This window comes from Bufo gargarizans, chromosome 2 (assembly GCF_014858855.1).
Source record: "Bufo gargarizans isolate SCDJY-AF-19 chromosome 2, ASM1485885v1, whole genome shotgun sequence".
NCBI classification, from domain to species: Eukaryota; Metazoa; Chordata; class Amphibia; order Anura; family Bufonidae; genus Bufo; species Bufo gargarizans.
Genome location: NC_058081.1, coordinates 187,120,281 through 187,128,666, shown reverse-complemented (window position 1 = coordinate 187,128,666; position 8,386 = coordinate 187,120,281).

Below are 8,386 nucleotides of genomic sequence, written 5' to 3'. Positions count from 1 at the left end.
TGTTTTAGTTTCACCATAGTCTGAGAGCCATATTTTTTTTATTTTTTGGACAATTCTCTTAGGTAGGGTATCATTTTTGCGGGATGAGATGACGGTTTGTTTGGTACAATTTGTTTGCTATTACACTTTTCGTTTTTTTTACCCTTTTTTTTCTTACAGTGTTCACCTGAGGGGTTAGGTGATGTGGCATTTTTATAGAGCAAGTTTTTACGGATGTGGCGATACCTAATATGTATACTTTTTTTTCTTTTTTTTACATTTAACGCAATAAAAGCATTTTTTAAACAAAAAAATCATGTTTTAGTGTCTCCATAGTCTGAGAGCCATATTTTTTTTACTTTTTGAGTGATTGTCCTATGTAGGGGCTAATTTTTTAAGGGATGAGGTGATGGTTAGATTGGTACTATTTTTGGGGCATACGCCTTTTTGATAGCTTGGTGTTAGTGATGTAAGGAGACAAAAATGGCTTTTTTTTTACACAGGTTTTATTTTTTCTGGTGTCTATCGGACATGGTGGATCATGTGATATATTTGCATAGCCGTAACGGACGCGGCGATACCTAATATGTGCGGTTTTTCTTTTTTTTTCTATTTTTTATTATAAAATCAGGGGAAAGGGGCATTTTTTTTAACTTAAAACTGTATTTATTTTTATTCAAAACACTTTTTTCCTTTTTTTTAAAACTTTATTTCTGTCCCACTCTGGGACTTCAACTTTTGGGGGTCTGATCCCCTCTGCGATGCATTACAATACAACAGTATTGTAATCCATTGCCTGCTCGTGTACTACAGTGAGTAGTACACAAACAGGTTGCCTAGGAGACCCAGCCTGAGGCTGGATCTCCTTGGCACCCGTAGAAGGCAGGTCCTGATGCCGTGCAGGGCATTGGGCAGCCTCTGCATGGCATCGGGCTGACTTGTCACATATCAGGTCCCCGCCACAGCAGCGCGGGGACTTGATGCGCTGCTTCACCCGCCTCAAACCACTTCTATGCATGGAAGCACGGACCGCGGAATAGAAGGGGTTAATCCGCCTTCATCGCTGTAAAGAGCGGTGCCGGGGGATACAGCAGGGGCCCGGCTATCGCTGCTCCGGTGCCCTCCCGATCATCCCGTTGTGCATGTATGGCGGAATGCATTCTGGCAATGCATCCCCCGCCGTACATGCATGGCGTTCTGCGTTAAGGGGTTAAAGGCATCCAAACCTGACAATTTCTGTGGGACTGGCCAACTATAAAATGTGTATTTGATATCCAGCTGATGTTTGTTTGCCTTAAAGGGATTGTCCTCAGAATAGGTCATCAATATCAGATTGGCGGGGGTCCGACACCTGGCGCTCTCGCTAATCAGCTGTTTGAGGAGACGGTGTGCGCAGTGTGCACATGCCGTCTCCCTTCTCTCTTCCTGCTGTATGTTGTATGTCTATGGGACAGCAGCAGTGGACAAGAAGAGAGAAGGGAGACAGCACATGCGCACTGGGCACACCATTTTTCCAGCTGATTGGCGGAGGTGTCTCACGGCCGCCGAGGTGATATTGATGACCTATCCTGAGGATAGGTCATCAATAGAAAAAGCCCAGAGAACCCCTTTAAGGTCCCTTTACACTGAACAATTTTGCAGGGGATTGTCGGGATGGCATAGTTCCCTCCTGGCAAGCTCCTGCTCGGCAGTGAAAGAGACTGCTGCTATTACATGCAGCAATCTCCTTCACAGTATGAGGATGAGGGATCACTAATGCCATGCTTGTCCCCATACAGAATCATTGTTTGAAAGCAGCAGAGAGTGATTAGTTGGCACAATGTAGGGGTCCACATGAATGATGCGATTACCCGATGAACAAGCATGATTGGGTAATTGGCGGCACCTTTACACCGGCAGATAATCGCTAATGAGCGTTCCTATTATTGCATGTTACCGATTATCTGGCCGATTCTTGTCCTGTGTATAGCGGCCTTTAGTTGGGGAAAAAGTATTGGGCGGTTATATTTCAAAATATCTTACCTTAGTTATCAGGCAGCAGCTTACTTTCCTCTCCATATTGTGACGGATGGTGTTGCAGAAAGCTGGAACTTATAAATAAGCATCCAGCTGGCTTGATCCCAAACTAAGGAGCATATGGGTGAGCCCTATAAAACCCTTAGAGCTCTCCCTGACTGCTATGCCCATGCAAAGGTCTTAATGGTAGACAGTTGCATGTCCTCGTACCTTATACTATGTGACACCTGAAAACCCTACAATAGTGAGGGGACACGACCACCGGCTCCCTGCACTTAATACGGATGGAGTCAGGGTCACCTACAATCAAGCCAGCAAGAAAACACAAATAAAGGAATTAGAAGAAGCAGCATTCAGCAGTGAACACAATCCAGGAAGAAGTATAAACCGCAAAGTGAGGCAGTATGGGAGAGAATATAAAGAGAGACAATCAGTGCAAATAGGTGACAGCTGGGAGAAGGAAAGGAGATAGAAAGGGAAACCAAAACAAAGAACATCACACAACAGGTAGAGAAGAACGTCTGCCAGATCTTCTCACAGAGCTGGCGGTGACACATATTTGGCCAAACCATGAATGCATATGTATGAGGAGGTCAGAAGGAGTAGCTGTCAGCAGACGAGCATTTGGCCAATAGCTATTAAATGTGTATGGCCAACTTCATGTATTATGTATGTATGTATGTATTAGATTAACCAATAAAACTCTTATCTCCATCTAAATAGCACAGTTAAGGCTATATTGCACCAACATATTATCTGACCAATATCTGTCCAATCAGACCAATAGTTGATGTGTATAATAAAAGATCTGTCTGTGTAATAGGCCATCTCACCAATGATTGGTCAGAAACCTGTGTATTACAGCCCTTAGCTATCAAATTAATTTTGAGCATTCATCAACACAGGGCAACTTGTGTGCAGCAAATCCATAGACTTTTGCAAAGCTGACCAGATTTTAAGAAATCTCATCCACACTCTGCAACAGTTCTCCACAGGGTAAATCCACCTGCGTTGTGGACATTAAATCAATTTATGCTTCAGTTTCCACAACGGATTTGTAACACATAGGGTTAACTTCATTGCAAAATCAATAGCAAGTGACCTTTATTGTATCATCACTGAATGGTTGTATTAAACATAGGTTACACAATAAATGATTTTGTCACATGATGTATAGATATATTAATATTTGAGGCATGCTTTTTAAAGAAACTGTTAAAAGCAAAGTAAGGCCCCTTGCAGACGAGCGTGTCCGGATAAGGGGCCTGCGCAAGAAGGTAAGCAATTGCAGTCAGTTTTGACTGCGATTGTGTTCCGTTGTTCAGTTTTTATCGCGCGGGTGCAATGTGTTTTGCACGCGCGTGATAAAAAACTGAATGTGGTACACAGACCCGAACATCTTCACAGAAGTTCAGGTTTGGGTTCAGTGTTGTGTATATTGCATTATTTCCCCTTATAACATGGTTATAAGGGAAAATAATAGCATTCTGAATACAGAATGCATAGTACAATAGTGATGGAGGGGTTAAAAAAATAATAAAAAATAATTTAACTCATCTTAATCCACTTGTTCGCGCAGCCCAGCTTCTCTTCTGTCTTCCTCTTTGAGGAATAGGACCTTTGATGACGTCACTGCTCTCATCACATGGTCCATCACATGATCTTTTTTACCATGGTGATGGATCATGTGATGGACCATGTGATGAGCGCAGTGACGTCATCAAAGGTCCTTTTCCTGTGCACAGCAAAGAAGAAGAAGCCAGGCTGCGCGAACAAGTGGATTAAGGTGAGTTATATACATATATATATATATATATATATATGTGTGTATATATATATATATATATATATTTTTATTTTTTTTTATATTTTTTTTTAACCCCTCCAGCCCTATTGTCCTATGCATTCTGTATTAAGAATGCTATTATTTTCCTTTATAACCATGTTATAAGGGAAAATAATAATGATCAGGTCCCCATTCCGGTCGTCTCCTAGCAACAGTGCGTGGAAATTGCACCGCATCCGCACTTGCTTGCGGATGCTTGCGATTTTCATGCAGCCCCATTCACTTCTATGGGGCCTGCATTGCGTGAAAAACGCAGAATATAGAACATGCTGCAATTTTCACGCACAAGTGATGCGTGAAAATCACTGCTCATGTGCACAGCCCCATAGAAATGAATTGGTCCGGATTCAGTGCGGGTGCAATGCGTTAACCTCACGCATTGCACCTGCGCGGAAATCTCGCCTGTGTAAAAGAGGCCTAAGACAGACACTAGCGGTAATATGTGTAATAATGTGCAAAAAGTTATAAACATTACAATTTTGTCTATACAGTACTATTGCTGATTATACATGTTATGACAGAAGTGCAGCCAGGCACCTGGGACTACACATATCTGAATACCCTGTCCAAGTGCCCTATGGCACAGTTTAGCTACCACCCTATATAATTGGAACAGTTTTCCCTCTTTTATCCCAGTGTGAACATGAAATTAAGGAGCACAAAGACATAAAATATCATTGCCAATTCATTGCAGTACTCACTTGAATGATGTGTGGAAGATAGCAGTCACATGCAATATCAGTAACTTATATACTAATGATATCGTTTTCCGGTTGGTGATATTATCATAGTCACATGACAGCATTACTTGGTCTGATAACTAGTAACCGTTGAACATACCACAATGAACATGTTTGTTACCGTGTGGGTAAAGAGAGCCAAGCCCCGCTCCGGACAGCAGAGACACGGTTTATAATGTTGTCACCGTGATTTTGTAGTGTAGTCTCTGCTGTCCGGAGCGGGGTTTGGCATTCTTTCAAGTAGCGAATTACCCGCACGGCATCGACTCGTGTGAAAGACCCCTTACTCTGATTATACAATTTATTTAAAGAGTAGCTAACGTTGGAACAACTTTATTTAAAAAATTATTCAAAATTCCCTATGATTAATTTTTGGAATATACTTTATTTTTATTTTTTACTATTTTGCTAACAAAATAGGCAGTCACAGTTCAGGGTGTCTACAGCACTTAGGAATCCATATCAGTATAAATTGTAAAAAATAAATAAAGCATATTCAAAAAATTAAACATACGGCATGTAGAATAGTTTTTAATAAAGGTGTTCAAAAAGTTAGTTACTTTTTAAGTCAGACACAAAGTTAGGGGTAATATGACTTAATTTAGCTAATTTAAGGGCGTGCCATCCAAAGCGCCAATAGATAATTGGTATTTGATTTTTAGGTCATATCACCCAGACCTACTTTACCAGTGAAAACTTTGGAAACGCCATTTTATTTCATGGTTCTTCTTGTTTTTTCCCCCTCTAAAAATAGTTTTAGAGTTTTAGAGGCGCGCCGCCATGACGCGGGTGTTGTAGCACGTCTGCTGTAGCTCCACCTCCCTTCTCTGCTATGTGATGTGCACGCTTGTTTGAAGCTTTTGTCCTGTATAAAGCGACCTTTAGTTGGGGAAAAAGTATTGGGCAGTTATATTTCAACATATCTTACCTTAGTTATCCAGGGAGATAAACCAGAGGTGTCCGGCTGCAGCTTACTTTCCTCTCCATATTTGGCCAAACCATGAATGCATATGTATGAGGAGGTCAGAAGGAGTAGCTGTCAGCAGACGAGCATTTGGCCAACAGCTATTAAATGTGTATGGCCAACTTCATGAATTATGTATGTATGTATGTATTAGATTAACCTAGAAAACTCTTATCTCCATCTAAATAGCACAGTTAAGGCTATATTGCACCAACATATTATCTGACCAATATCTGTCCAATCAGACCAATAGTTGGCGTGTATAATAAAAGATCTGTAGGTGTAATAGGCCATCTCACCAATGATTGGTCAGAAACCTGTCAGTGTAATACAGCCCTTAGCTATCAAATTCATTTTGAGCATACATCAACACGGGGCATTTGTGTGCAGCAAATCCCTAGACTTTTTCAAAGCTGACCAGATTTTAGGAAATCTCATCCACACTCTGCAACAGTTCTCCACAGGGTAAATCCACCTGCGTTGTGGACATTAAATCAATTTATGCTTCAGTTTCCACCACGGATTTGTAACACATAGGGTTAAATTCATTGCAAAATCAATAGCAAGTGACCTATATTATACCATCACTGAATGGTTGTATTATACATAGGTTACACAATAAATGATTTTGTCACATGATGTATGGATATATTAATATTTGAGGTTTAGTACATGATTTTTAAAGAAACTGTTAAAAGCAAAGTAAGACAGACACTAGAGGTAATATGTGTAATAATGTGCAAAAAGTTCTAAACATTACAATTTTGTCTATACAGTACTATTGCTGATTATGCATGTTATGACAGAAGTGCAGCCAGGCACCTGGGACTACACATATCTGAATACCCTGTCCAAGTGCCCTATGGCACAGTTTAGCTACCACCCTATATTATTGGAACAGTTTTCCCTCTTTTATCCCAGTGTGAACATGAAATTAAGGAGCACAAAGACATAAAATATCATTGCCAATTCATTGCAGTACTCACTTGAATGATGTGTGGAAGATAGCAGTCGCATGCAATATCAGTAACCTATATACTAATGATATCTATCAGGTTTTCCGGTTGGTGATATTATCATAGTCACATGACAGCATTACTTGGTCTGATAACTAGTAACCGTTGAACATACCACAATGAACATGTTTGTTTACATGCCTTAGGGCTCTTTCACACGATGCCGTGCGGTTAATCCGCTGCGTGAAAGAGAGCCAAGCCCCGCTCCGGACAGCAGAGACACGGAGCATTAACACGGTTGATAAAGTTGTCACCGTGATTTTGTAGTGTAGTCTCTGCTGTCCGGAGCGGGGTTTGGCATTCTTTCAAGTAGCGGATTACCCGCACGGCATCCACTCGTATGAAAGAGCCCTTACTCTGATTATACAATTTATTTAAAGAGTAACTAACGTTGGAACAACTTTATTTAAAAAATGATTCTAAATTCCCTATGATTAATTTTTGGAATATACTTTATTTTTATTTTTTACTATTTTACTAACAAAATAGGCAGCCACAGTTCAGGGTGTCTATAGCACTTAGGAATCCATATCAGTAAAATTGTAAAAAAATAAATAAAGCATATTACAAAAATTAAACATACGGCATGTAGAATAGTTTTTAATAAAGGTGTTCAAAAAGTTAGTTACTTTTTAAGTCAGACACAAAGTTAGGGGTAATATGACTTAATTTAGCTAATATAAGGGCGTGCCATCCAAAGTGCCAATAGATAATTGGTATTTGATTTTTAGGTCATATCACCCAGACCATCTTTACCAGTGAAAAGTTTGGATGCACCATTTTATTTCATGGTTTTTCATATTATTTTTTTCTCTAAAAATAGTTTTATAGTTTTAGAGGCGCGTCGGCATAACGTGGGTGTTGTAGCACGTCGGCTGTAGCTCCACCTCCCTTCTGTGTTCCATGGTGAGCACGCTTGTTTGAAGCTCTTGCTGCTGCTTGGCGTGCCCTCCATGTGTCTTACCCTTGGCGTCCGTCTCCAGGCTCGGAGAAAGATCGGTTGTCCTCGTATGGTAGGCTTGTGTCTCCGTCTTACCTGCTCTTCTAATAAAGGCTGGCTGTTGTGCTCCACTTCGTGGTAAGCAGCCGGCAGTGGCTGCGAAGTGGTAAGAAGAGGAGAAATTTCTTTCTGGAGGTCAGCCTTGGAGAATGTTAAGGACAATGAGTCTCAGGGGAGTTGGAGCTTGGGTTATACGCTGGGTGGCTGAACTTTGGCAGATAATCAGACAACCAAAATACAAGATTTACTTAAAGGGGTTGCCCGGGTTTAGAGCTGAACCCGGACATTCCCATATTTTCACCCAGGCAGCCCCCCTGATGCTAGCATCAGAGAATAAGATGCTCCGATGCGCTCCCTTGCCCTGCGCTAGATCACACAGGGCACGGGCTCTTTTGTTTACAACAACACACTGCTGGGCAGAGGCTTCCATCCTGCAGTGTGTTCGGTGATGTTACCGACTTTGATTGGCGTGCTTTAGCGCTGCCCTAAACGTTTTACTGGCTAAAGCAGCGCTAAAGCCCGCCCATCAGTGCAAGTGACGTCACTGGGCTTCCTGGTAGTTCCATGGAAATCCTAGTAATCACCTGAACTCCTGAAAATGCCTTTGCCCTGTGCGATTTAGCACAGAGCAAAGGAGAGTATCAAAGCATGAACTGCTCCGATGCTCTTGTTAGGGGGGCTACCTGGGTGAAAATGGAGGTATGTCCGGGTTCAGCTCTGAACCCAGACAACCCCTTTAACATTCTTTACTGATGTCTTCCTAACTAATCCAAGCTTAACCCAAAAACTTTAGTAACCCTGAGAGTGCCCGACACCTTTGCACTC